At 43.6% G+C, this 28,000-nt stretch overlaps 1 long non-coding RNA gene across 2 annotated transcripts in view; it reads right to left on the reverse strand.

Moving 5' to 3' along the window:
* The window catches only part of LOC311515198, a 47,046-nt gene extending 25,777 nt beyond the window's left edge, over positions 1-21,269 (reverse strand). The window contains exons 1-3 of one of the 2 annotated variants that reach the window (XR_014710081.1): positions 21,107-21,269; positions 20,041-20,214; positions 3,692-3,921 (exon numbers count right to left, since the gene is read on the reverse strand). This is a non-coding gene — a long non-coding RNA (uncharacterized lncRNA). Of the gene's footprint in view, positions 1-3,240; positions 3,922-20,040; positions 20,215-21,106 lie in introns of those variants that run through there. The other variant, XR_014710082.1, reaches the window with a different exon arrangement.
* Between the last annotated feature and the right edge of the window lie 6,731 nt (positions 21,270-28,000).

Consider the following 28,000-nt stretch of genomic DNA (forward strand, 5'->3'; position numbering starts at 1 on the left):
CTCCGCTGGAGTACTGGAGTTGATGGAAGAGTGCTCAGCAGTCGATTGATCGCATCACCCCCACTGGATTGATCACTCTGGAGGTAAGTATAGACATGCCCTAAGTGCCCCAATAAAATCTATGTGGGTGAAACCAGACAATGACTATGCTCTCAAATGAAATAACATGGGAAAATGATAAAAGACAAAAACACCCTATCACCTGTGGGTGAACACTTTTCACAAAGTCATCACTCTATATCTGACCTATCAGGCCTCATCCTCAAAGGAAACCTGCACAACACTTCCAAAAGATGAGCCTGGGAGCTTAAATTCATAACTCTGATAAACCCTAAAACTCATGGTCTTAATAAAGACACTGGATTTATGGCTCATTACAACTATCAGTAACCCACTAACCTCCCTTTTTGTCCTTGAATGGTCCCTTAGAATATGTGAAAAGAATGAGGAGTACTTGTGGCACCTTAGAGACTAACACATTTATTTGAGCATAAGCTTTCGTGGGCTAAAACCCACTTCATCAGATGCATGTAGTGGAAAATACAGTAGGAAGATTATATATATATATATATACACACACACACATACACAGAGAACATGAAAAATGGGTGTTGCCATACACACTATAACGAGAGTGATCAATTAAGGTGAGCTATTATCAGCAGGAGAAAAAACCCTTTTGTAGTGATAATCAGGATGGCCCATTTCTAACAGTCGGCAAGAAGGTGTGAGTAACAGTTTGGGGGGAAAATAAGCATGGGGAAATAGTTTTACTTTGTGTAAAGACCCATGTGCTAACTACTTATGGCAGACTATCTGTTTGATCTTGTATTTAGCTGTGACACCTTTCCCAGACCTCAGGAAGAGCTCTATGTAGCTTGAAAGCTGATTACCAAACAGAAGTTGGTCCAATAAAAGATACTACCTCACCCACCTTGTCTCTTGAATCTTCATAGCAAGAAGACACCATTGTACACATCTACCACAGGTGCTGACTTTCTAATTTCCCTGGGTGTGTTTGAGACCTGCTCCAACCCTGGCCCTGCCCCCACTCCACCCCTTCCCCCAAGGCCCCAACTTCGCCCTGCCTCTTCCTGCCCTTCCCGTCCCACTCCACCCCGCCTCTTCCTGCCACATTCCTCCCCCTCCCCTGAGCGTGCCCCACTCTCACTCTGCCCCTCCCCCCCAGCACCTCTTACATGCTGCTGAACAGCTGATCCGTGGTGGGTGGAAGGTTCTGGGAGGGATGGGGAAGGAGCTGATTGTCGGGGCCTGCCGGTGGGTGCTGAGCACCCACTATTTTTCTACTGTGGGTGCTCCATCCCTGGAGCACCCATGTAGTCAGTGTCTATGATGTCTACTGACACAACCTACAGAACTTAGTGATGAAATGAGGCATACCTGGTATCTCAAGGTACATGTGCACCTCTCCTAATATCACAGAGACAGCTCTGCCAACCTGTTCCAACTGATCCCTCCACCATTCAATGCAGCTACATCTAACACAGTGAAGGCAGTTAAAGCACATGCAGATAAATGCTAGAATTCAAATGTATGGAACACAACAGAAACAAGGGCACATTCCTTCCTCATGTCTAGTTATTATGGCACCACTCTTACTGAAGCATTCGCTTTGGTTATTGCCAATTTCTTAAGGCTGTGCGTGTACCTTAACTTTGTATTGACTGGTTTTCAGAGATTTCAGTTTAACTATTCCCCACATTCTCAATGGGCACAAGGTGGCAGTTGGCAACCTTAACTTTGAGTTTACAAAGATAGTTGCATTTTTTAGTGGAAACAAGATGGTGGTGGTATAGACAACAAAGAAGAATAACGTGGAAGTGGTTTTAATGGTGGGCATGGTTTAAAGCTCTAGACAAGTTGGACGTTTCATAAAGTCACAGATCTGAAGTCCAGAAGGGACCGTTAGATCATTTAGTATATCATTGGCCATTAAAATTTCACCAAGTTACTCTTGTATTGAGCCCATTAACTTGTGTTTGACTAAAGCATATCTGCCGGAAAGGCATCCAGTCTTGATCTGAAGACATCAAGAAATGGAGAATGCACCACTTCCTTTGGTAGTTTATTCCAATGGTTAATCAACCTCACTGTTAAAAATTAGTACCTTATTTCTAATTTAAATTTGTCTGTCCTCAGCTGCTAGCCATTAGTTCTTGTTATGCCTTTCTCACCTAGATTAAAGAGCTTTTTAGTACCTTGTAGTTTCTCCCTCTGAAGTTATTTATACACTGTAATCAAGTGACTTCCCAAATCCCAATCTTTTTTTTGGATAAACGAAACAGATTGCGCTACTTAAATCACTGTAAGATATATTGTACAGCCCACAAATCATTTTTTTGTCTTCTCTGCACTCTAATTTTTCAACATCCTTTTTAAAATGTGGACACCAGAACTGAGCACACTATTCCACTATCTCTCTCAATGTTGTATACAGAGGTAAAGATTACCTCCCTTCTCTACTCGCTGCTTGCCAGTTTATACATCCAAGACTTGCATTAGCCCTTTTTGCCACAATATCATACTGGGAGCTTGTCAAGGTTCCTTCCCCACTCTGAACTCTAGGGTACAGATGTGGGGACCTGCATCCTTCGGGATGGAACTCTGAGGGGGTAGTAGCCGGTAGTAGTATGTATATATAGAAAAAGGAGGGAAGTTTTTCTCTCTTTTTTTTCCCTTCTTTTTCTCTTTTCTGCAGGAATGGTTAGCTGCCACCCCTCTTCTGGTACCACATTGTCACAGCCTCTGTCAAGGTTCCTTCCCCACTCTGAACTCTAGGGTACAGATGTGGGGACCTGCATGAAAGACCCCCTAAGCTTATTCTTACCAGCTTAGGTTAAACGCTGCAACCACCAAAGTGTTACACAAAGAACAGGGGAAGTGCCCAATTAGAAACGTCTCCCCCCAAAAATATCCCCCCCAAGCACTACAGCCCCTTTCCTGGGGAAGGCTTGATAAAAATCCTCACCAATTTGTAAAGGTGAACACAGACCCAAACCCTTGGATCTTAAGAACAATGAAAAAGCAATCAGGTTCTTAAAATAGAGTTTTAATTAAAGTAAAAGAATCACCTCTGTAAAATCAGGATGGTAAATACCTTACAGGGTAATCAGATTCAAAACATAGAGAATCCCTCTAGGCAAAACCTTAAGTTACAAAAAGACACAAAAACAGGAATATACATTCCATTCAGCACAGCTTATTTTATCAGCCATTTAAACAAAACAGAATCTAACGCAAATCTAACTAGATTGCTTACTAACTCTTTACAGGAGTTCTGACCTGCATTCCTGCTCTGGTCCTGGCAAAAGCATCACACAGACAGAGAGAACCTTTGTTTCTCCCCGCCCCAGCTTTGAAAGTATCTTGTCTCCTCATTGGTCATTTTGGTCAGGTGCCAGTGAGGTTATCTGAGCTTTTTAACCCTTTACAGGTGAAAGGGTTTTTCCTCTGGCCAGGAGGTATTTAAAGGTGTTTACCTTTTCCTTTATATTTATGACAGAGCTCATGTTGAATTTGTCCACTACAACCCCCTAAATCTTTTTCAGAGTTGCCCCTTTCCAGGATACAGGTCCCCATTCAGTAGGTATGGCCTGCATTCTTTGTTCCAGATGTATGATCTTGCATTGGCTGTATTAAAATACATTTTGTTTGAATGGGCCCAGCTTACCAAGTGGTCCAGCTTGCTCTGTAGGACTGTTCTGTCCTCAACATAGACTGGCAGGGTGGTAGACATTCTGTCATCCACAGATTTTATTAGCATTGATTTTATATTTACTTCCAGATCATTGGTAAAGGTTTTCTAGCATCCTGTAGGTAGGACAGTAACTGTATGCATTATCATGCCATGGTTCTAGTATTTTTCCTGTTCTCTCTTTCATGGTGAGAAGTCCTAAGAAGCTGTGAAATGGGAGAAATAAGTACATATTAGTACCACCCCTAACTTAATTATCAATTAACTAATCCTGAAAGTGTCAAAAGGAAATGCAGAAACATCATCCCATTTTGTGTTCTAGGGTGCCTAGAAGAACTGGTAAGGACATCTTAGGTTGTACACTAGAAAGCAAGGAATTAAAAACATTGTACTTCAATTTTTCCCTGCAAAAGAATCTGTTTCTGAGCCTCGGAACAACCAGGACAATTGCAGTATAGCCCTCAAGCAGCTTTTACAATAAACTTCAAACTTGTGTAAGCAGTGTCTGAACGAGATCTTTCCTGACATCCAGTGATGAGCTATGGAAGAGGACTTCAGGAGATGATCTCGTTTCCATGGGCACACCCACCCTGCCTAGGGTCTCAGCATTATGGAATTGCTTGCCCAAATGATCACTTTTGGCTGGTGTTGGATCGCCAGTCTCCTTGTTATTGGGGCAGAAGTAATAAAGCGTTGTTATCCTTGTTCTGTAAATCCAGGGCAGCAGAACTGTGCTTGGTATCCCCTAATTGAGGGTAACTAAATGGCACTTGATAGGCAGGGGACATGGGTTCCAAAGGCCAGTGAGTTGAGAGAGGGTGGGGGCCAGCTACTTGTAGAGAGTGATTTGGGCCCTGGTTAAGGGCCATAGACACCATCTGACCCCCCACCCCCATGTGTGTAATAACAGAGCAAATTTAGACTCACTTGAGAGTCTTGTTATACTCCGCAGAGCTGAAATCACTGATACCTAGGTTCAGTGTTAGAACTGCTTTGGGACAGTGTCTCTGATGCAAGAGACACCAGTGTGCACCAGCAGTGAGGCTCTCCCACTAACAGTTGAAATCACTGAGAGCTGTGTTAAGTGGTGGGACCTGAAGACATCCCGATGATTGGCTGGCAGGGTAGCCAGTGGAGAAGACCGGTGTGGAGCCCCACAGAGAGGCATGGTGATTGGCCAGCAGGGTGGCTGGGGAGAGGTGTGGCAATTGGCCAGCAGGGCGGCTGGCAAAGGGGAGCAGCAAGAGAGTGTCTAGGCAGTGGAGTGGGTAAGGTGTCTTTTTACCCCCCCCCACTCCACCCAGGGTGGGAGGTGAACTCTGCAAATGCACCTCTGACCTCTGGGTCTGCACTGACCAAGGACAGAGAGTGAGGTGCAGAGAAGGGACAGGCACATGAAAGGGACTTTTGGTTGCTGGACTTAAGCACCTGAGGGAAAAGGACACTGCCCAACTTACTTGAGAGTGTGTCTTTTGCTCATGGTTTGTGTGTATGAACCCTGTTTGCAGTGTTTTCCCAAATTAATGCCGAGTTACTTCCCAACTTTTTATTAAAAGTTTCTTTGTTACACTCAGACTCTGTGCTTGCGAGAGGGGAAGTATTGCCTCTTAGAGCCACCCAGGGGGTGGTGTATAATTATCCGAGGTCACTGGGTGGAGGCTCAAAATGGTTTTGTGTTGAATTGTTGAAAAGGAACCCCGAGATACTGAACCCAGCCCTTGTTGCTGCCAACACTGACTGGCAGAAGGGTTACACTTGTTTGGGGTGAAATGAGAGATCTGGGAAACTGATATTAAAAACAAAAATAAATAACTGTTTTTAGGATGGATGTCTTAAGACACTATGGGGAATCTGGATTTGAACAATTCTCACTGACATTCACACCACCAACCAGTTGAGTTTTATCCACAAATTTTGTTAGCATGCTAATTACTCCCCTTTCAGATCATTAATAAAGGCAGATCAGCCCTGACAATGATCTGTGTGGCACTCCTACAGCTACTTCTCCTGACCCAGACACATTGCTTTTTATTATTACTCTCTGTGTATGGTCCTGCTGATTTTCAATCCTGTTGATAGCGCTCGGGATTAGGCGGTTATGATATAACTTGTCAAACAAGATTTCATGAGTTTTTGTTTTTAAAGCTACAGGAGATAGACAGCCATAATTTGGTAAGATTCCTAGGCAACACTTTCAAGTAATGTGTGACTAACACAATACAGGCAGACATAGAGAACTGAATTGTCTGCAAAGGTGCTGTGTAAAGCAAAACACTTGGGTCTGGTTAATCTTCTCAGAGACAGCGCCATCTGTCACTGAGCATGTCCACAAGTTGCAGATAGTGGAACAGTCTTCAGATATGAAGGTCAGCAAGGAGACCTGTCAAATAAACAGTCATGGGCTATCTGATGGGAGCACTAACAGAGCATGGTGGAACCACAGGTGGTACAGTTGCACCTATAAAATACCACAAAAGCCCAAAGATGGTACTGGACATAGCAAATGTAGGCCCTCATTCAGTAAGCCTGCAATCAGTTTTTACCACAATGGGATACGATTGCCCTACCAGAAGGGATTCTGGAAAAGCGGATGAACCCCAAACGGTCAACAGCATTCATTGACAGAAAGAAGTCAGGGGCCTCACTGTGAGACTCTATCACTTAGTAAATCACCACCAGACATGGAAAGTTGCATAATCAAATCTGAAGAGAAGCCTCACAATCTGACCGGCAATCCGCACTGCCTAGTACCCATGCAGGACAGAGTAAAATATACTGCTGGGTGTAGCAAGGTGGGTAATTGGGCGTCTTGTATAAAATCGAACACTGGAAAACCATAAAAGCAGCATCTTGGAGTGATGGAAATTGCAGCGTGGAATGTAAGAACACTATAGCAAGCAGGCAAACTTCAAAATGTGTTAGCAGAAGCTACATGTTGTATCCTTGGAATTAGCGAAGTGAGATAGACAGGTAGTGGACATACACAACTACAGAACAGATATGATATGATTTATTCAGGTAGAGAGAAGGAGGAGTTGCAATAATGTTAAAGAAAAACCTAGTCGGGACTTCCAAGAGCCATTAGAAGGATGGTGGCTACATAGCTTTATAGTTCCCTTTCCCAGCTCCTAAAATCCACAACCATCAGCAATCAAATCACCTTTTTCCCCCATCTGATTTTTGTCAGATATTATTGGACAACTCTTTTCTTTCAATGTAATACCATTAGGAATGTTGCTCCATCGCCAGACGTTCTACAAAATCCTAAAAGTCAGAAGCTGGCTGACAGCCCTCTTGCAGCTGGGATGGCTGACCAGGGAGAGGCTGCCCTTTGAGACTGGATGAAATTATGGACGATCTGAAACAAACCTCAAATGAACAGACTACCTTGAGAAAAATATCTGAAGATATAATCACCGAGATGAAAAATATTACTAGCACACTTCAAGATAATTTGCAAGGTTTGGCATCAAGACTAAAGGAAGCTAGAAACAGAACCTCCTCACTAGGAGACAGTGAGTACTATGACTTAGTGACTGGAAAGCGGAGAAATTTAGGAGGGGCTGGATGGAGGAAGAGGTGTTTAACAAGATCTCTGCAGCTGAAGGTGTAGCAATTTGTTTCACAAAAGACACAATTTAAAAATTCTAGATGTACAGAAATATTCTGTTCAATATCTTCATCAATGTTTAGGTAATGGCATAGAGAGTACACTTATAAAGCTTGCAGATGATACCAAGCTGGGAGGGGTTGCAAGTGCTTTGGAGGATAGAATTAACATTCAAAATGATCTGGACAAACTGGAGAACAGGAGTTGGCAACGTGGCCATACATGGACACAAGTATCCATTGTAAAAATGTTGAGGTCCGTGACTCACAGACCTCAAAATTTTTACCATGGGGGCACTCACCTTGGGTGGCTCCCCGCAAGCAGCGTCCTGTCCCTGTGGTTGCTAGTGGAGGCATAGCCAGGCTGCTCTTCATGCGCCTCCTGCCCCTCCCCTCCCCAGCGCTGACTCCATGGCTTCCAGACCACTGGCCGGGAACCACAGGCAATGGGAGCTGGGGGGGGGGGGGTGGTACCAGCAGATGGAGGCAGCGTGCCTGCAGAGCTGCCGGGCCGTCCCTCTGCCAGCAACAGCTGTGACCAGGGCGCCCCTCCCCCAGCCTGAACCCAGCCCCCTGGGGAGAGAGAGCTTGGGGGGGAGGAGTTCTCTCTCCCCACTGTAACCTCAGAGCACCCTCCTGCACCCCAAACCCCTCATCCCTTACCCTCCCCAGAGCCCGCACCCCCAGCCAGAGCCCTCACACTCCAACCCTCTACCCCAGCTCTGAGCCCCTTATCCTCAGCCCCACCCCAGAGCCACACCCCAATCCTCTACCCCAGCCCTGAGCCCCTCATCCCAGGCCTCAACCGAGAGCCTGCACCCCCAGCTGGAACCCTTACCCCCCCACCCCAACCCTCTGCCCCAGGGCTGAGCCCCCTCCCACACTCCAAGCCCCTCGGCCTCACCCCCACCACATGAATTTTGTTATGTGCACCAATATGAAAGAGACGTGTCACACATCCCCTCCATATTGGTGCACATAACAAAATTAATTCTACACATGTGTGGGAAAAATTAGAGGGAACACTGAAGTGAGTTGAATTTATTATTAATTATTATTATTAGCTAGCAAGCTAGGTTACTGGGGTTTTTTTTCAGTGTGGAAAATTATGTGCGCTATTTTATGGGTTGAATGACTGAATGACATAACCCCCGGCCAACGTCTGTCACTAAGTCTGGTAATTTTGTCAAGTGTCTGTCGTGCAACATGGTGGTGCTGACCCCTGCTGGAGAAATGGTCTGAAGCAAATAGGATGAAATTCAATAAGGACAAATGCAAAATACTCCACTTAGGAAGGAACAATCAGTTGCTTACAGACAAAATGGGAAATGACTGCCTAGCAAGGAGTACTGTGGAAAGGGAACTGGGGGCTATAGTGGATTGCAAGCTAAATATGAATCAACAGTGTAACGCTGTTGCCAAAAAAAAAAAAAGTGAACGTCATTCTGGGATGTATAAGCAAGAATATTTGAACGGCTGTTACTCTGAAAAGAATATTTGAGCAAGACATGAGATGTAATTCTTCCACTCTACTTCACACTGATAAAGCCTCAGCTGGAGTTGTGTCCAGTTCTGGGCACCACATTTCAGGTAAGATGTGGACAAATTCAAGAAAGTGCAACAAACATTATTAAAGGTCTAGAAAACATGACCTCTGAGGGAAGACTGAAAAAAATGGTTTTATTTAGGTTGGAGAAGAGAGGACTGAGAGGGAACAAGATAACAGTTTTCAGGTACATAAAAGGTTGCTACAAGGAGGAGGGTGAAAAATGGTTCTTGTTAATCTCTGAGGATAGGACAAGAAGCAATGGGCTTAAACTGCAGCAAGGGAGGTTTAGGTTAGACAGTAGGAAAAACTTCCTAGCTGTCAGGGTGGTTAAGCACTGGAACAAATTGCCTAGGGAGGTGTGACAAAATGGACCGTGTTAGTATGGTTGGTCCTGAACTTTTCTTGGCGGGGGGCTAAGATGCCACCCCTTGCCCCTGCTCCTGGGGTGCCAAGGGCCCCACTCGTGGCCCAGGAAGGTGGTAAAGGAGGGAAACAGGGGAGGGGTCTGGGTTTGATCCTTACTCTGAGCCCCAGCCCCCTCTTAACCCCTCCGGGTTCTTGCCCTCTTCCCCCTTGGGTGAGGGACCTTCAGTCCTTAGACGCTGGGGGAGGGAGTCTCCCTCCCCTGCTGGGGCAGGGTCTCCCTTACTTCGGTTCTCTTGATCTTTTGAGTCCCACAGCACACCTCCAAGCTCCAGTCCTCTCCCCCTTCTTCCTGTCTGCCTGAAGCAGAGGGGTTTTATTAGGTTCCTGTCAGGGCCTTAATTGACTGCAGGTGCTCCAATTAACCTGTAGCCACCCTCCCTAGTCTACAGGGAACCATGCCTTAATTAGTCTTGGGCTTATATATTTCCCCTCTAATGCTCTACCACTGCTTCCTGGCCCTCCTGTATCACAGGAGGTTATGGAATCCCTCTCACTGGAGGTTAGACAAACACTTGTCAGGAATGGTCTAGTTGACCTCTTGAGGTCCCTTCCAGTCCTACACTGCTATGATTCTATGAGAAAACCTTCACCAGCAAAAGTCTACCTAAGATCTCTGATGCTCTATATATCCTAATAAATATATATGGACCAATAAGGATGATCCAGGTTTTTTATTATTTTTCCAAATTAATTACTATCCCACTATAATCAATCATCATAGCAGGGAATTTTAATGAGGTGTTGGACCCTTTTTTTAGTCAAGTCAGGCCTCCCCAGTATGTACAATCACTTTTTAGAAAGATTATAAAGGACTATATGGAAGAATGGGGGTTAAAAGATGTGTGGCGGTTTCAGAACCCTACAATGAAGAATTTTTTTTTTCCTGCCCACGGTCCACATGTTTGTGAATAGATTTTTTCCTGATTTCTATGAATCTGGTGGATTCAGTACTTAATAATGAAATCAAGTCTGTCACGCTCTCTGATCATGCACCAGCAATACTAGAATTTTCCCCTCCCAAGACAAATTGGATTTGTAAAGGATGGAGACTGAATTTCTCTCTTTTGAAAGATACACATTCAGAACAATGTCATACAAATTCGTTTTTTCTTGAAAATGAATGACACACTGGAGATGCCCATTCCACACTATGGAATACACTAAAAGCTTTTATTCAGGCTGGATCATTTCCTACTCAGCAGGTAGAAAGAGGGCTAGCCAGGATCAGCTCCTGAAATTAACCGAACAATTTAAAGCTATGGATTTAGAATATTCAAACTACTCCTCCCAAGAAGAACCTTAAAAAATTAATCAATCTTTGGTATGAAATAGGTAGACTGACTTCAGCATGAGCTGAAGTTGCTCTTTTTAGAATCAAACACACTGAGTGTTGAGGGAGAAAGCAGGGAAAATTTTCAGATACAGATTAACAGTGAGAGGTCAAAGGTCCCAAATAGTAGCACTCAAATCAGAACAAAGGCAGGTTATTACTTATCAAAAAGAGTGCAATGATCAATTTTTGAATTTCTACCAGGCTCTTTACAATAATGATTCCCCACCTAACCCAGAAGAACTGAATAATTTTGTTAAAACGCTTAACCTTCCACAAATCTCAGAAGAGCAGGAGGCCAGGTTAGCCTCTTCCTTGCAATCAGAGAAAATAATCCAGGCCATGGAGGAAATTAATCCAGGCAAGATTCCCGGCCTTGATGGTCTACCAATAGAAGTCTATCAATGTTTCAAAGAAATTCGGTCCTTAAACTGTTATCAATTTATAAAGATGCCTTAAAGAAAGATACCTTACCACCTAATATGAGGGAAGCCCTAATTATTCCCAGGATCCTTTTTATTCTGAATTCCCTCCTTATCCATATTCCTCCCTTTTATTTTACCAAAAATCAACAACATGTTCTTGTGGCGTGCTGTTAACAAACGCAGAATCTCCTTACAAAGACTAGAGCTCCCTATCAAAACAGGCAGTTTTAGATTTTTGAACCTTCAGCTTTACCATCAGACAGTAGTTCTTAGCCAAATAGCTCAGTGGCTCATTCCCTCGTGCTGTAGAGCCCTGGATTGGCTCCAGCTGGAAGCAGAATTGGTTGCTCCCTTACCCCTTTCCAATTCACTGCACTCGGATTACTATCAATTCCCTAAAGAACAATTACCAACTATTGTGGCAGCGAGAAATATTTGGCATATGATATCTACTAAATTTAAAAATCACCCCTTCTGCATACCAAGGCTCCTGTCTGGGGTAACTCGAAACTCTGCATAGCAGGCAACCCCATCTTCAGCCAGATTGAATTAGGAAATGAATTTTGACCATCAGACAATTTATTGAAAATTATACTTTCCTCCCTTTTACAGTATTAAAAGAAAGGTTCAAGAAGGAGTGGCAATATATCCAATTTAAACATGCCTTCTCCTATCTGTTCAGCCCCTCTGCCTTTGCTACCCCGATCTATCTGAACTGCTTTCATTTCTCCAAGTATAACCCAGATTGCCAAGACCGATGGCAACACTATAGGCACACTTGGCCAGCAAATTTGAAGTAAACGCCCTAAAAAAGAAATGGGAGGAGGAACTAGGCCAATTATTTTCTGCTAACCAATGGAAGCCAATTTTAGCCAGAGTTCTCCTTGGATCTCCATTTAAAATTAATCCAGCAGAAATCATAAAGAGGATGCACTGAACCCCCTCTGACTATTCAAAACAGGTGCCACTAAATCAGACATGTTGGCATCATGCTGCAGCAGATGCTAACTTAACCCTTAGGCTCTGGGAATGCTCCTGCACCCATAGATTTTGGGAAGAACTGAATTGGAGAGTAAATTTTTTCCTAGCAAATAAAATTATGTGACAAGTTAACATGTAATTTTAAACCTAATGGATATTAACTGGAAGCTGAATAAATCTGAAAAACTGTCTGAGCAGAGTACTAGTTATTGCTAAAAGAATAGTACTGCAAAAATGGAAATCCAGAATGTGACCAAAAATTGAAGACTGGAGCATAGACATCATAATCTTGGCCTCCATAGAAAGAAGTGTATACCACAACTGAAATGCCCAAGAAAAATTCTCAGAGATATGGGATGCTTTCCTGGCAGTATCTGAATGATCCTATTAAAATCATAGACTCACCTTTACTTCCTCCTTTTCTCTACCCAGTTCCTTCCTTTTCCATCTCTATCCCCGTCCTTTTAATTTTGCTTCTATTTTTTATCTTTTTTAATAATTTTTCTTTAACTTGTTGGATTTTTATAAGAAAAAATTGTTGGTAAATTATGTAATATAAATAATTTGTATTTTAAGCATTCATATTATATATAATTAAATATTTAAAGTACAGCTGAAGTTAGGTAGCAAATGGTTAATACATTATGAGAAGTTTATGTATATTTTGTTATGTTTGTTTATATATATATATATATATATATATAAATAATTTTATAAAATTATTAAAAAGTTAATAGGGGAAAAAAGAGAAAAACATAGCCAATAGTATATCAGGAATTTGGTTGGTATCACACAGACTACTGCTGTTGAGATTTAACACCTCATTGATCAGAATTTGCATGCTAAAAGTTTACGTCCCCACAGAAAACTGCAAAAAAGCTGTGCTGGACAATTTTTATGACCAATTGGAAAACAGTAATTTAAAAAAAGGGGGAGATGTGTTGATACTAATGGGTGACTTTAACACTAAGATAGGAAAAGATTGAGTGGCTGACATAGTTGGAGACCATGAATTAAGATTTAGGAATGAAAGAGGAGATAGACGGATTGAATTTGCAAGCAGGAATGATCCAGCCATCTGCAATACATGATTTCAGCATCACTTGAGAAGATTATATACATGACGAAGCTCTGGAGATGAACCAGGACACACTACACGGAGTCAACAGATTAAATTTTAATACCAAAAAGATTTCATAGTACATTTTTAAATGCCAGAAGGTTTCCGTTGGCAGATTGCAATAGTGATCCCAATCTGCTTGCTGTCTAGCCGAGACTAACGTTAAAATACATTCCCTAAAAGATACAAACTGTTACAGATTGATGTGTACAGACTCAAACAACAAAAATGCATGGAATACACTTAAAAAAATCAACCAAAGTCTTAATGTCTCCCACAAATACAACAATGAAGACACTGTGATGCTGGTAGACCAGGTGCCAGTTCTTGCCAAGGCTGTAGGCATCAGCTGAGTACTGACAAATTCATAGCTGGAAACCAAACCAGCTCACCATATGTTAGTATTGTTCAAGATAGGTATTAGACTTGTAAATATGTATTTAGTGTTTAGACTCTATAAAATGCTTGTAAGTTGCTGCATGCATTAATCTTACTTGTAATGTCTGTATCCCATGCTATAAGGTAATATGAAGACTTTGCTTTGTAAAAATGTCTGCTCTGAACTTGTGTACCCAGGCATGAGAATTGGTTCCTCTGCCCCTCAAGGAGGATTATCAAAACTAAATGAGCCATTGTGAAACATTATGATACAAACACTGGGTTAATAGCCCCCTAACACTCATGAAGGTGCTATGTGCAAGGAAGCTCACCCCATCAGACTGAATTCTGGAAGACAGAAATTAAGATAGCTGACGTGAAAATGTTTCATCTCTTTACTGTTTGGACTCTCAGGGATGGATCTAGGGGAAAAAAAAGCAAAGATCCCCAGGGTCAACCTGTCTTAGCCCTAAAAGACATTCAGTGCTGCAGCTTACTACAACTCTGTCACCTTTTGGAACAAACAGACTGTAACTCATTTGTGTATATATATTACCTGATTTAACTTGTAAATAAATCTTTTCTTTTTTTCCCTAGTTATTAAACCCTTAATTAGTTTACTATAGGATTGGCTACTAGCATTGTCTTTGGTGTGAGATCTGAGGTACAAATTGACCTGGCGTAAGTGACTTGTCTCTTGGGACTGGAAGCAATCTGAATCTTTTGTGATCTTTGGTGTATGGCAACCAACTATCACTAGTCCAGCTTGCCTGGGTAGCATGATAGACTGCAGAGCTCAAGGGGACTGTATGTGACTTCATGGTAAGCCTGTTTTAGTGCTTCAGGAGTTCACATTTGTTACTGTGTTGGGGAAATGTAATTACAGAACATATAGCCAGTTTGGGGTGTCTGCTGTGCTTTTTGACAGTCTTCTCTGAGGTTGGCACTCATGGTCGTGAACTACTCCAGACAGCCAGACCATAGCAGTTCCTTCATGGAGGAAAATTCGAAAATTTTTAAGAAAGCAGTATATGCAGCCACTATATTGGTACCAGGAGAGAAAAGATGTAATGCTGAGCAACAATGGATGATTGATGAAATTGTAAATCTAATAAATGCAAGAAGAGAATGCAAAGATAGGAGAAGTGAGGAATACTGAAAGTTACACAAAGAAAGAGATTCATTACACCATAAAACAGAACGATGAGAGAAATACAGAAGTCAAAAAAAGGAATTAGCTGCATTAAATACTGTTTAAGATACCAGTGTTCTACGAAACCAAGAGCAGCCTGGGAAGATGGATGGAACAGGTGAAGTAACTTTCTGATCATCTGCAAGATGCAGCCTTTGAAAAAGGAGAAGAAAAGGCACTGCATATTACAATACGGGAACTAGAAAGAGTGCTAAAAAAAGCATAAAGCAAGGAAAAGCAGCTGGGGAGGAAGGTATTATGGTTGAAATGCTGCAATCTCTGAATGAAGATTCAAAAACATAACTCCTAAAACTTTCCAATCAGTTATACACACAAGGAGAATTTCTAGAGGACTTCAAAAGGTCAGTCTTCAATCCTCTACCACAGGTTAATGCTAGAGAATGTGAAAAACATCAAACTATAAGCCCAATAGGCCACACACAAAGTATTGTTGAAAATCATCAGCACACAAATACATCAACGTCTTGAAAGACAAGAATTAGCAAAACTCAGTTTGATTTCTGCCCAGGAGTAGGTAAAACAGAGGCAATCTTTGCCCTGAGGATCTTTATACGAGTGTGCGATAGAAGTGCAAAGAGAAATTTAAAGAGAAATTTAAATGTGCTTTGTGGATTTTAGAAGGCTTTTGATAAAATTCAATACAACGTTATACATATTCTTGAAGAATGAACATTGACTCCCAAGATTTACAGTTAATATAAAAGAAAAGGAGTATTTGTGGCACTTCCCAGCTATCTTCGAGACACCACTGACTTCCTGAGGAAACTACAATCCATCGGTGATCTTCCTGAAAACACCATCCTGGCCACTATGGATGTAGAAGCCCTCTACACCAACATTCCAAACAAAGATGGACTACAAACCATCAGGAACACTATCCCCAATAATGTCACGGCAAACCTGGTGGCTGAATTTCGTGACTTTGTCCTCACCCATAACTTTCACATTTGGGGACAATGTATACCTTCAAATCAGTGGCACTGCAATGGGTACCTGCATGGCCCCACAGTATGCCAACATTTTTATGGCTGACTTAGAACAACGCTTCCTCAGCTCTCATCCCCTAATGCCCCTACTCTACTTGCGCTATATTGATGACATCTTCATTGTCTGGACCCATGGAAAAGAAGCCCTTGAGAAATTCCACCATGATTTCAACAATTTCCATCCCACCATCAACCTCAGCCTGGTCCAGTCCACACAAGAGATCCACTTCCTGGACACTACAGTGCTAATAAACAATGGTCACATAAACACCACCCTATACCGGAAACCTACAGACCGCTATTCCTACCTACATGCCTCCAGCTTTCACCCTGACCACACCACACGATCCATTGTCTACAGCCAAGCTCTACGATACAACTGCATTTGCTCCAACCCCTCAGACAGAGATAAACACCTACAAGATCTCTATCAAGCATTCTTACAACTACAATACCCACCTGCGGAAGTGAAGAAACAGATTGATAGAGCCAGAAGAGTTCCCAGAAGTCACCTACTACAGGACAGGCCCAACAAAGAAAATAACAGAACTCCACTAGCTAACGCCTTCAGCCACCAACTAAAACCTCTCCAACGCATTATCAAGGATCTACAACCTATCCTGAAGGACAATCCATCACTCTCACAAATCTTGGGAGACAGGCCAGTCCTTGCCTACAGACAGGCCCCCAACCTGAAGCAAATACTCACCAGCAACCACACACCACACAACAGAACCACTAACCCAGGAACCTATCCTTGCAACAAAGCCCGTTGCCAATTGTTCCCACATATCTATTCAGGGGACACCATCACAGGGCCTAATAACATCAGCCACACTATCAGAGGCTCGTTCACCTGCACATCTACCAATGTGATATATGCCATCATGTGCCAGCAATGCCCCTCTGCCATGTACATTGGTCAAACTGGACAGTCTCTACGTAAAAGAATAAATGGACACTAATCAAATGTCAAGAACTATAACATTCATAAACCAGTCGGAGAACACTTCAATCTCTCTGGTCACTCGATTTCTGACCTCAAAGTGACCATCCTTCAACAAAAAAAACTTCGAAAACAGACTCCAACGAGAGACTGCTGAATTGGAATTAATTTGCAAATTGGATACAATTAACTCAGGCTTGAATAGAGACTGGGAGTGGTTGAGTCATTATACTAAGTGAAACTATTTCCCCTTGTTTATTCCTCCCCCCCACCCCCCTCTTCCACTGTTCCTCAGACATTCTTGTTAACTCCTGGAAATGGCCCACCTTGATTATCACTTCAAAAGGTTCTCTCCCCCCACCCCACTCTCCTGCTGGTAATAGCTCATCTTAAGTGATCACTCTCCATACAATGTATATTTTTTCATGGTCTGTGTGTGTATAAAATCTCCTCACTGTACTTTCCACTTTATGCATCCGATGAAGTGAGCTGTAGCTCATGAAAGCTTATGCTCAAATAAATTGGTTAGCCTCTAAGGTGCCACAAGTACTGCTTTTCTTTTTGCGAATACAGACTAACACGGCTGCTACTCTGAAACCAGTTAATATAAAGCTTGTATTGGGGACAGAAAGCATCAATCCGAACAAACTATGAATTATCTGAATATTGCAGCATCAAGAAAGATGTACATCAAGGTTACATTCCATCTCTGACACTATTTAACATATATGTAGAAGATAAAATGCGGGAAAGTTTAGAAGACCAAGACCAACCAAGGCATACAGGTCAATGGTGTATACATCAACAATATAAGATATACTGATGACCTAGTTTGCATTGCTTAGACTAGGGAAGAACTTCAAAACATGATTGCTGCTGTGAACAATGGCAGCAAGAACTATGGAATGATGATCAACATTAGGAAGATAAAAAAATATGATAATGAGTAAACACAGTAACACACAAGGTAGGCAATACCTACACCTCAGTGGTCAAGCAGTGGAACAAATGAATAGATTCCCTGCTACAACCCTCCTGTAGGGATGGACACTTAAAAAGGATACCGAGAGATCACTCAGAATGTCTGAGTTTTGGTGTCATAGAAGAATGTTAAAAATTAGCTAGATAACCAAAACAATGAACAATGAGGTCATAAGGAGAATGAATCTAAAAAGAGCACAACTACTTGAGACCATAGGTCAAAGAATAACATCTTTCTGCAGACACATAGCTCACTGATTGCAGAGCTACTTGATTCTGGTGCTCAGACTATCACAGGCAAACCAGGAAGAAAAAGAAAGACCCAGTTCTACCAGAAATATCACCAGATGGACTGGTATCCAAAGGAGAGTGGAAGTCTTACAACTCTGTCATAACTATGAAAGGCAGAAGGTGGTGGCTAGCAACCTATGCATCAGCAACATCACTTGAAGAGGGGGAAAGTAAAAACAGAGCTACAATATTGTATGGGTAAGAAAAAATTCCTGTTGGTATTCTCTTCTTCAAATCTGACAGTATAGCCAGTTAGAACTAACTTTCTAATACAGGCCCTGACATTTGCCTGCATGCCAATTTTTATAAAACAAACAAGCCAAAAAGAAAAGAAAAACACTGTTACTAATCATCACCTTAACATTTTTTCTTTCAAGGACCTCAACGTTCTTTCCAAAAGCTAATTAACCATATCAACCTCTACCCAAATTCCACCCACAATCCCAGATTATCTCAGTGGTTCATATAAAATGATCAGTAGTGAAATAGTTAATTTGTGATATAAACTGGCATAATCAGACTTCAAATATATTATCTTAAGAGTTTCACACCAATCTTACAGCTATTATTTCCATCTGGATAAAGATTAAGCAAAATAGCACTATATCCAATTCATATTCAGAAGGGTGTCTCTACAACCAAGAGGATGGGAAAGAATGTGAAACTTTTTTTTTTGAAAGCAGACAATCTGCAGAAATTGATGAAACTACCAAGAAGGTTCTGATGGAATGTACCACCATCTATCTGTTCAACTGTAACCCTAATATAGCATCAAGTCATTTGCACCTGACTCACCTGGACAGAAAGACGAAATGTAAAGAGTAGCATAATAAAATAATGCACAATAATTCCCTTCTCAGCGTGACTACATTCACACAAATAGGAGACAAATTTTGGAATTTCAAGAATTAAAACAAACTGACTTGCCTCTCTGAGCTCTGTTCATTTGAATGAGCTTTCATGTGTGCAAGCAGGGCACATGAGTCTTACTCAAAGTGGGGTGGATTGCGAAATAAGGACCACAAGCATCTGCACTCACGGCAACAGACTTGAGATCCATAGAAGACAGAGATTGTGATCAGCCCAAGGAAGGGACAAAGGAATCAGGCACTAGCTAAGCTATGCAGCATACTTCCCTCGGGGGGGGACGGGGGGGGACCCAAACATTTTCACTGAAAATGCTGCATGACTTAATGCTGTACAGAGCAGCATTGTTTCTCCTTTAGAGTCCTTTGGCCCCGTCACGTGAAGGCCACCAGGGATGTCAGTCGCAGCATGACACAGGAGAGAGCTTTGCTTGTGATATGGAAAGAACATCAGAGCCATGCAGAGGGAATCAGGGTATGTGCATGTGGACAGAAAATCTGTGGCATTACAGCTACACACGCATGTGTACCCACTGTCAAAACTTTTGCCTGTGTATTTGACAGGTTATGTCTGCCTCCCCGTTTAGGAACACTAGGTAGTCTAATGCATAGGGTACTAGATCTGGAGTCAAGAGATCAAAGTACTATTTGCTGTGCTGGTGACTTACTTTGTAACAACCTTGGGCAAGTCAATTAACCTCTCTGTGCATCAGTTTCCCATTTGTAAAAATGGGAGATTGTAATTCTTACTCGCTTTGAGATCTTTTTAATGTTGTTGTGAGGCAGGTATGCCCCGTCACCTCCTAGGGGCATAATGACCCTGTGGCTGCAAACTACAGACAGCTCCTCCTGTCAGGGCAGTAAAGCCTAATGGTCAAGATCAGAGGAACTGTCCTTAGATTCAGTGGCCAGGGTCAATGGGACCGCCCTTTGGTGCGGGGCAGTGGGGCATAGTGGCCAGAGTCAACAGGGCTGTCCTTCTGCTTCAGGTAGTGTGGCCTAGTGGCCAGCAGGGGATGGGCTGCCACGCGGGGGGAGGTGGGGGCGTTTGACAGCCAGGGTAGGGGGACCTGGACCCTCCCTACTCCACCGGGTCCCAGCCCAGGGCCTTGTCAGCAGCAAGTGTATCCACCACTGGGTCAGCAGGGATCCATCTGAAATACGCTGACTCGGTTCCCAGCATCACAACCGGATTAACGTCTAGTTCCCTGGGCCTCTTCCTACCTTGTCTACCTGCTTTGTAGTCTGCAGGCCCTCTGGTTCTCCTGGGTAGTCAGCAGGCGAAGCTCCCGACAACTCCTTCTCCTCATGAGCATCCACGGCCAGCTGGGTATTCGCCTGGGTCTGGGCGTGCCTGGCCTCTTCAGTCCAGGGCTCCAACAGCTCCCAGGCAAGAACCTGCAACACATGTGCTCTCTCCTCACTGGTCAGCCCAGACTGAGCTGGGCTGCTCCCTTTTATAATGTGGTTCCAGTTGAGCATGCCCAGCAGAGGTGTGGGGACATGGCTTCCTTAGCCCACATTATGGGGGTTAACCCCTTCCTGTCAGTGTGGGGTAGGAATACTCTAACATAGATGTAAATATCGCACTCAGATAGCTTGGTGATGAATTGTGTTATAAAAACCTAGAAAGATAGAAGCATCTGTGGATGGAAAGCACTATGGAAGTGTTAAATAACATTGTTATGTACCGTAGCTGGCACTAAGCTGAAGAGGAGACTATATGGGTGAACAAAAGAAGCAGATTTTCTGTAACGTTTTGCTCATGGAGGATCTGATCCAAACCCCTTTGAAGTCAATGGAAGTCACTCCATGCACTCCAATGAACCTTGGCTCAGGCCCAGAGAAAGGACAGAATGTGGCCACAGTAAATCCAGAGACCAATAATGTTCGAAAATTAATTTTTATCACTGCCATAACTCACTCTGGGTCTGGAATTAAAATCAACTAATGTAAATAGTAGGATTTTATTATGGTTGACTGTGACCCCAGGATAAATTAGGTAATTTTTTCCATTTTTTATTGATGAAGTGAATTGTGTGGAGAATCAGGCAGACAAAAGAAGAAAAGAAAAAAAAGAAAAAGCAGGCAAAGACATATAGTACTTATCTGTCAGACAAGTGGCATCCTTTTTCCTGCGTGCAGTGTTTCAAATTAACCTTAATAAGGGCAAGCTTGTCACCACAATTTTCCCTATAGAAAGGGCTTCACTCAATATAAAGAGTGACAAGTTTTCAAACCACTATTAATAGAATGACGAGTTCAGTGTATTCAGTTTAAACTAGGTTACCTGAGATGCACCAGAGCTGTGTCAATTGCTGAAAAGCAGCCAGGCTTTGCAGGGATGGAGCAAATTTCTTCTGCAAGTCTCCAATTTCTTTCAGTGGCGTGTCCCATGAGATCTCATTCTAGGCCCTTTGAGACCTGGATGCTCTTCTGAGGCTGAAACTGTGTGAAATGTTGCCATTGTACAATGGAAACTATGCTTAGTAATTGTATTTATTTATAGTATGCAGAGCCTTTGATCATTAGTTCTTGTTTAAAATAGCAATACAAATGCAGAAGGACAATATCCAGCTGGAAAAATAAACTCACAGTTATGTACTTAGGATTTCTTCTACTTTGTTTCAGAATTATTTTTGAACAGTTTAATCAAACTGTTCAGTCTGCATTGTCAAGGACTGAGCCTTCATCTAGAAGTAAAGCAGAATTTTCAGTTGCACCTCTCAAGTTCCATAGATTCATCAGATTAGATTAGTGCGGTGGTCGTGACTAGATGAGCTGTAAAGCTTCATGTTTCTCAAGAAAGCACCGAAACAGAAGCTTGAATCTTGAGAGTACCAACCACATGGAATAAATCTTTATCAGTGTAGTAAGAACTCCCCATGCTGAGGTTCCAGTCTCGATATCACCACTTCTGGAGAAATGAGCACACAGTGGAATTAGGAACTCCCACGTTCTAGTGACTGTCTTGAAGTAAGGGCTTGGCAAGTAAAAGTAACATCTCTTCTCCTGGCCATACTTGGAGATGAGGTGTAAGGATCTGCGTGTCTAAATTAGCATAATTTACATATGGGGGGGCTGAAAGATGGTGTAAATTACACCAATTTATATTCTGCTGGATTTGGCTAATGTATCTTTTTCTCAATCTAAACAGAAAATGAAAAACTTGAACGAATGTAATCAGGTAATTGTTCCCAGCCTGCAGCCAGTGACTGCCAAGCTTGTATGCTCTAATCAAAAAGATCGTCTTGTGGCAAGAGGAATGTCGATCTTTTTGATTAGAGCATACAAGCTTGGCAGTCACTGGCTGCAGGCTGGGAACAATACAAAGTACCTCAACTTCATAGCACTTAAATATTAGTATTAATTAACTGTTGTACACCAATGCATAAAGGCCCCACCTGAGATCAGAGCGTCATTGCACAAGAGGCTGTATGGCCTTATAATAAAAAACAGTCCCCCAAAAGTGCAGAGTCCAAGTAGGGGAGTGTGACAGGCGTCGGTCGGTCCTCCGAGCCCCTAGGGGCGATGGAGAGCAATGGTCTCCGTGGCAGGTCTCGGCCCCACCTCCCGGGCGTTGGGGAATTAGCGGGAAGGTGTGCTCAGGCAGGGGAGCGCCGGGGTAGGGGAACGCAGGCCCACCCAACTCCACTGCGTTCCAGCCCAGGGCCCTGGCAGGAGGCAAAAGTCCTGCCGCTGGGTCAGCAGGGCCGTCTGCGCCCACTGACCAAACACACCCACCCCACAGTGTAGTTGGGCCCCTGGGCTACTTCCTACCCGGTCTCTCTCAGGCGGGTTGCTCCGGTCCCTCCATCTCCTCCGGGTATTCCACTGTGGGCAGCTCCGGTTCCTCCGGGTATTCCGCTGCGGGCCACTCCCGCTCCCCCTCGGTATCGGACTCACGCTGGCCCGGGCTGCAGTCAGGCCCCTCCAGGTCCTCTGGGTATTCAGCGGCTGGCAGCCCTGGTTGCCACAGGCCTTCCCCCCGGTCAGGCTCCTCCTTGCCCAGGGCTTCGCCTGGGTCAGCCGCAGGATCGTGAGGGAGCAGCCTATGTCTGTCTCCCTCCCTGGTGCTCTCCTCACTGGGCAGAGGGCCCCGCCCTTTGTACTTCCTGTCCCACCCTTCCCCTTCCGGGGATTGGCGGAAGCTTGGCCTGGCCCCGCCCACTCTGGCTCAGAGGGTGGCTCTTTACTCTCTGGTTCGGAGGGGAGCCACCCTGGCTCCCTACAGGGAGACTGGCAAAGCATGGGAGAAAGGAAGTATTATTATCCTCATTTTGCAAATGGGGAATGGAGTCCCAGAGAGATTAAATGACTTGCCTGAGGACATAGGAAGTCTAGGGTAGAGGAAGAAACTGAACCTAGATCTCCTCAGTCCCAGTCTACTGACTTCAGACCATGCCATTAGATCAGGGGTCTCAAACACACAGCCCGCGGGGTTATTTTCTGTGGCCCACCAGTTCCCCATGGCACCCCCGCCTCCCCAGTATTTACCTAGAGCGACTCCGACCCTGTGCGCACCAGGGGCAGGGCAGGCTCCCTGCCTGCCTGCCCTGCCACCTCACTGCTCCGGGGAAGCGGCCGGGACCTGGGGGGGGGGAGCACAGGGATCGGTGTGTTGCCCTGGCCGCTCCTCCAGGTACCTCCCCCGAAGCTCCCATTGGCCACGTCTGCAAAAGCACAGGACCTCGTTGCCAATGGACCTGGTCTCTCTCAGGCAGATCTCCTGAGACTGATGATTTAAAGGGCCAAACGTCCTTCCCACACCATGGGATGGGTTCAAAACCTACTCCCCAAGAAATGATCAGATGGAAACTCTAATAGACCAAACTTTGAGCTTCTAGTTCTCACCCAGGAAGATTCCACGAAGGATAATTTGGTCCCATGTGTTTAAAAGAGTGTTGCCTATACCCTGTATGGGCCATTTCTGGAGGCATAGCACAGCAGTCAGTTTAAATCTGTTTTTTTAAATTGTCACCAGAGTTCACTTTTTGGCATCAAAATCCACATCTCTTTGGTAGCTATTAATGTTGATAAATCACTAGGTTTTAATCACGGCGTGGGGGCAGAAAGATAGGCCCAGATGCTCCCTTTTGAAGTAAGTCAGTTACAACCGTGATGATTTAAAAAAAAAAAAACAACCATTGGCAGAGAAAAAACTGATTGTGTCTCCATTCTCTGTGGAATTTTGAGTCATTCATGCAGCACAGTAGCTAGAGAGTTTGAGTGAGTCATGCATTGCTAACTATGGGAAAAATACGTTTTCTCAAACATTCAGTTATTACTCACATTTTCACTTCATATCAGCTGATGTTAGTACCTTTACACCACCTACCAGAGTTAAGATTTAGTGAAGTGGTTTACATAAAAAATGGATTTTTTTAGAGTCCCATTTAAAACAGATTTATGGTATCTGGCATCAGATACATTGTCTTTTATGTGAAATACTGTGAGTGCTTTTTGGGTTTGTGTGAAAGTTATTATTTTTTACCAAAATTATTGCAAATATCTCTGAAGTTAGAGCCCAGGATGATCACTCTTGAAAACAATCTTACATTTATATTGTGCCTTTCATCCCAAAGGGGCCCAATGTACTTTACTAACTGACAAACAAAGTGTACCCAGGGATCATTTCACCTAGTGAAATATAGCCATCTGTAGGGTGAACCATGGCAACTGTTCAACAGTACACAGCAAGGCTATACATCAATTTAGGGTAGAAGTTCATTATGTCAGAGCTGGAGGAGTAGAGCACAAAATGATCAGCAACAGTTCGTTAGAATTTTTAAATTCATTCACTTTGCTCACATTCACATCCATTTTGTGGGAAGTGGTGTGGCCTACTAGTCAGGGCACTGCACTGGGACTCAGGGTATGTCTACACTGCAATAAAAAACATGCAGCACCGAGTCTTAGAGTCCAGGTCAAGTGATTTGGGCTTGCAGAGCTTGTGCTGCAGGGTTAAAAATAGCAGTGTAGACATTTCCAAGAAGGTTGGAGCCCCAGCTCTGAAACATGATGAGAGTGGAGGGTCTAGGAGCCCGGGCTCCAGTCAAGTGGAAACGTCCACACTGCTATTTTTAGCCCTGCAGCCCAAGTGCTGTTATCCCAAGTCAACTGACCTGGGCTCTGAGACTTGGTGCCTTGGGTTTTTCTTTGCTGTGAAACCTCCAAGACTTGGGTTCAGTTCCCAGCTCTGTCACTGGCTAAGTGCTAGGCAGATGGAAATAATGCTCGTGACCTTCTTTTAAAATGTTTAGAGAGCTCTAGATGAGAAGATAAGAGCTAGGTATTATTATTTTGTATTTCCTTTTTGTAAACAGTTGAGTGATCCAACTTCCTGGCACTAATGTTCATCGCAAGTGAATTTCAGCCTTTGTGCTGCATTAGCCTGTGGAGCTAATTGCCACAAGCCTTCGCTGAAACCAAGAGCTTAGCAGAATTCAGAAAATAGGACTGGACATTTTTGTGGATAATGAGAACATCCAGTTTCCTTAGAAAGGATTAAAAAACAAAAACAAAACAATGGCCATCACCACAAGAGTTTTGGAAAAATCTTCACCTTCAGTGTTCAGGGCAGAAAGCAACTTGTAATTGTGCAGTAGGAAGAAACTTTCCCAGCACGGAGGTTATTCCACAATTGCCTCTTGCAGAGTTTCATGCCCCTTCCTTTGAAATCACTGACAGCCGCCGCCAGAGTGGGGGTACTGAATTCAGGCTGAAGAACACAGGCTACACCACTCAAGTGCTGCTAACCCTCTAATGCCATCCCACCATTCTCCCCCATGCCCAGAAGGGCAGACAAGTCTTCTTAGTGTATGCACAACATATAGGTGGCACGTGACCAGGGTTCACCACCAAATTTGGTCCTCTGGTTGGATCGTTAGCTTCCCTGGCCCGGGCCAGGTACTGATGAGGAGTGCAACATGAACCCTGATCCATGCCCCCTGACAGGCAAATTCACCCACCATTCACAGGGAAAAAATCCTCCAGTGACTAAGCTTCCTGAAGCACAAAGAATCAGAGGCTTAGCCCCGCCCCAACCCCAGCAGTCCTAGAGACACACACTGGGGAATGCAGAACCAATAAGGATGCAATAATTAGGCTAGGATGTTGCAGTGTGGCTGCTCAGACCAAGGTTAGGTGAACCCAGGCGCTCAGACCCAGATGCCAATCACCTGTGCGACCTCTGCAGTGAAGCCATACCCGCAGTCAATAACGTATTTACTTGGACGTAACCTCTTTTCCTGCACAATTCCCATGTACCAGACTATTGTCCCCTTAACATTCCCATAACATTTATTGACCATAATAGAAGTTCTGTGTGCATATTGACAGATTAATAGATTCCTCCCTCCTCAGTGTATAGCTGCCCAGAATTCTGCTGTGTGTGGCCCTGGAGCTCAGTCAGGCATGAGCTAGCGTACGTATCTCAGATGCAAGCAGATGGTCGTTTGCTCATATGAAATATGTAGGTTAATTCCATAGAGGAATGCACCCTCTATCTTAATATAGCTCAGACATACAGGGAAAGCAACTTCAATGGGAATTGTGGGGGATCAGCACCACTGAAAAGTCAAGCCACTTATTTAGTTTCCTATGGATTTAGATGCCTAATGTTAGGCACCAAAGCTTGAAAATTTTGGCCAGTAAATAAGGCAGAATTAGTATCAAGAGGAATGACAGTATGTTCATTTGTCTCCAGTCTTGATTAAGGCTTTGGTTAGTTTAATTAATGTAATTGGTCCAAAGCTCATTGTCAGAAAAACACAGAGTGATTTGTATATGATGGAAGAGTAGATCTAATAGGCAAGATATAACTGTGGGGCATGCTTCCCTAGGGGGGCGCAGAGGAACATTCAGGGGAAGGAGGCTCTGCGGGTCCCAGACCAACCCTCATGGGGCTGAGGAGGGAGTGCCACCTAGCGCCCTTTGCCCCTGGCCTGGCTTCGGCCCCAGCTGCAGATCCACTCTGCCCTGCCTGTGTGCATGCTGGAGGAGCCTTAATAGCCTGGCTCAGCAAGACAGGTAAAAAGGGTGCCCAGGCTGGCAGAACAGGCAGGCTCAGTGGTATCTCAGTACATCAGGTGGCCTCTTAAAGGAGCGCAACCTGTCTCAGTGGGGACTTTCTTTTTTTTACTTCTGCAAAAAGCACAATGAGGTGCTGATCTCAAACTGGGGCGTCTAGGGGCTGGTATAATTAAAAAATAATGAGGACACTAATGAAAGGTGGTGCAGTGAGGGGTAAGGAGGAGGCAGAACCATGAGCCACTCCAATCCCCAGTTCATCATGTGTCAGACAAGCTGTGGCATCCTCATAGATGGTGCAGAGTCCATGCATTCTTGAGGCACAATTATTCCCAGTAAGGAATCATTCCCAGAGCATGAAGCAGGGCAGTGCAATGGGGTACAGTACAGTGCCATATTCAGGTGTTATGCAAATTGCACAGCTGAGCTCTTAATTACAAGAGTACTGTCTTACAAGCCCACCACTTCCTCTTGTGAGGGGACCGAGAAGCAGAACAGAACTTTTAAAGTGGTATAGGAAAAACAATAAGCATGTGAATTTGAACCGCTTGCTGTGCACGGGAGTCTGTGATAACCTAAATCTTTGGAGGATTATTCCAAATTCTAGCTTCTTACTGTCTGAATGCCTCAGGGCTTTTTCTACAAGAGCTTCCTGAGCAATTTGAGTATCTCACATACCTATAGATTTTACTCCTTTTCTTCTTAGATCTAAGGCTTATTTTAGAGGTCGTATGTTCTAACAGAAGGATCAGAGGACTGGGAATCATGAGAGCTGGATTTTATTCCTGTCTGTGCCAGAGATTTGCTGGGTGATCTTGGGCAAATCATTAAATCTGGACTTGATTCTGCCTTCACCTACACTGGTTTGTAAACCACTGGTGACATCATTAACTTATAAAGAAATCAGTCCAGATTTATACCTATTTAACTGAGAAGAAAATCAGGTCCAGAGCTGAGCCTCAGTTTCCTATCTGTAAAAACTGTGATACCTATTCAGCTTTATAAAGCATATTGACATCCCTGGAAAAAAGGCACTATGTAAATGCCAAATGTTATTGTTTGATATACATCTTTTCCTCAGACGTTCTTGTCAACTGCTGGAAATGGCCCACCTTGATTATCACTACAAAAGGTTCCCCACCCCCAACCTCTC

This window comes from Lepidochelys olivacea, assembly GCF_965140295.1.
Source record: "Lepidochelys olivacea isolate rLepOli2 genome assembly, chromosome: 1".
NCBI classification, from domain to species: domain Eukaryota; kingdom Metazoa; phylum Chordata; order Testudines; family Cheloniidae; genus Lepidochelys; species Lepidochelys olivacea.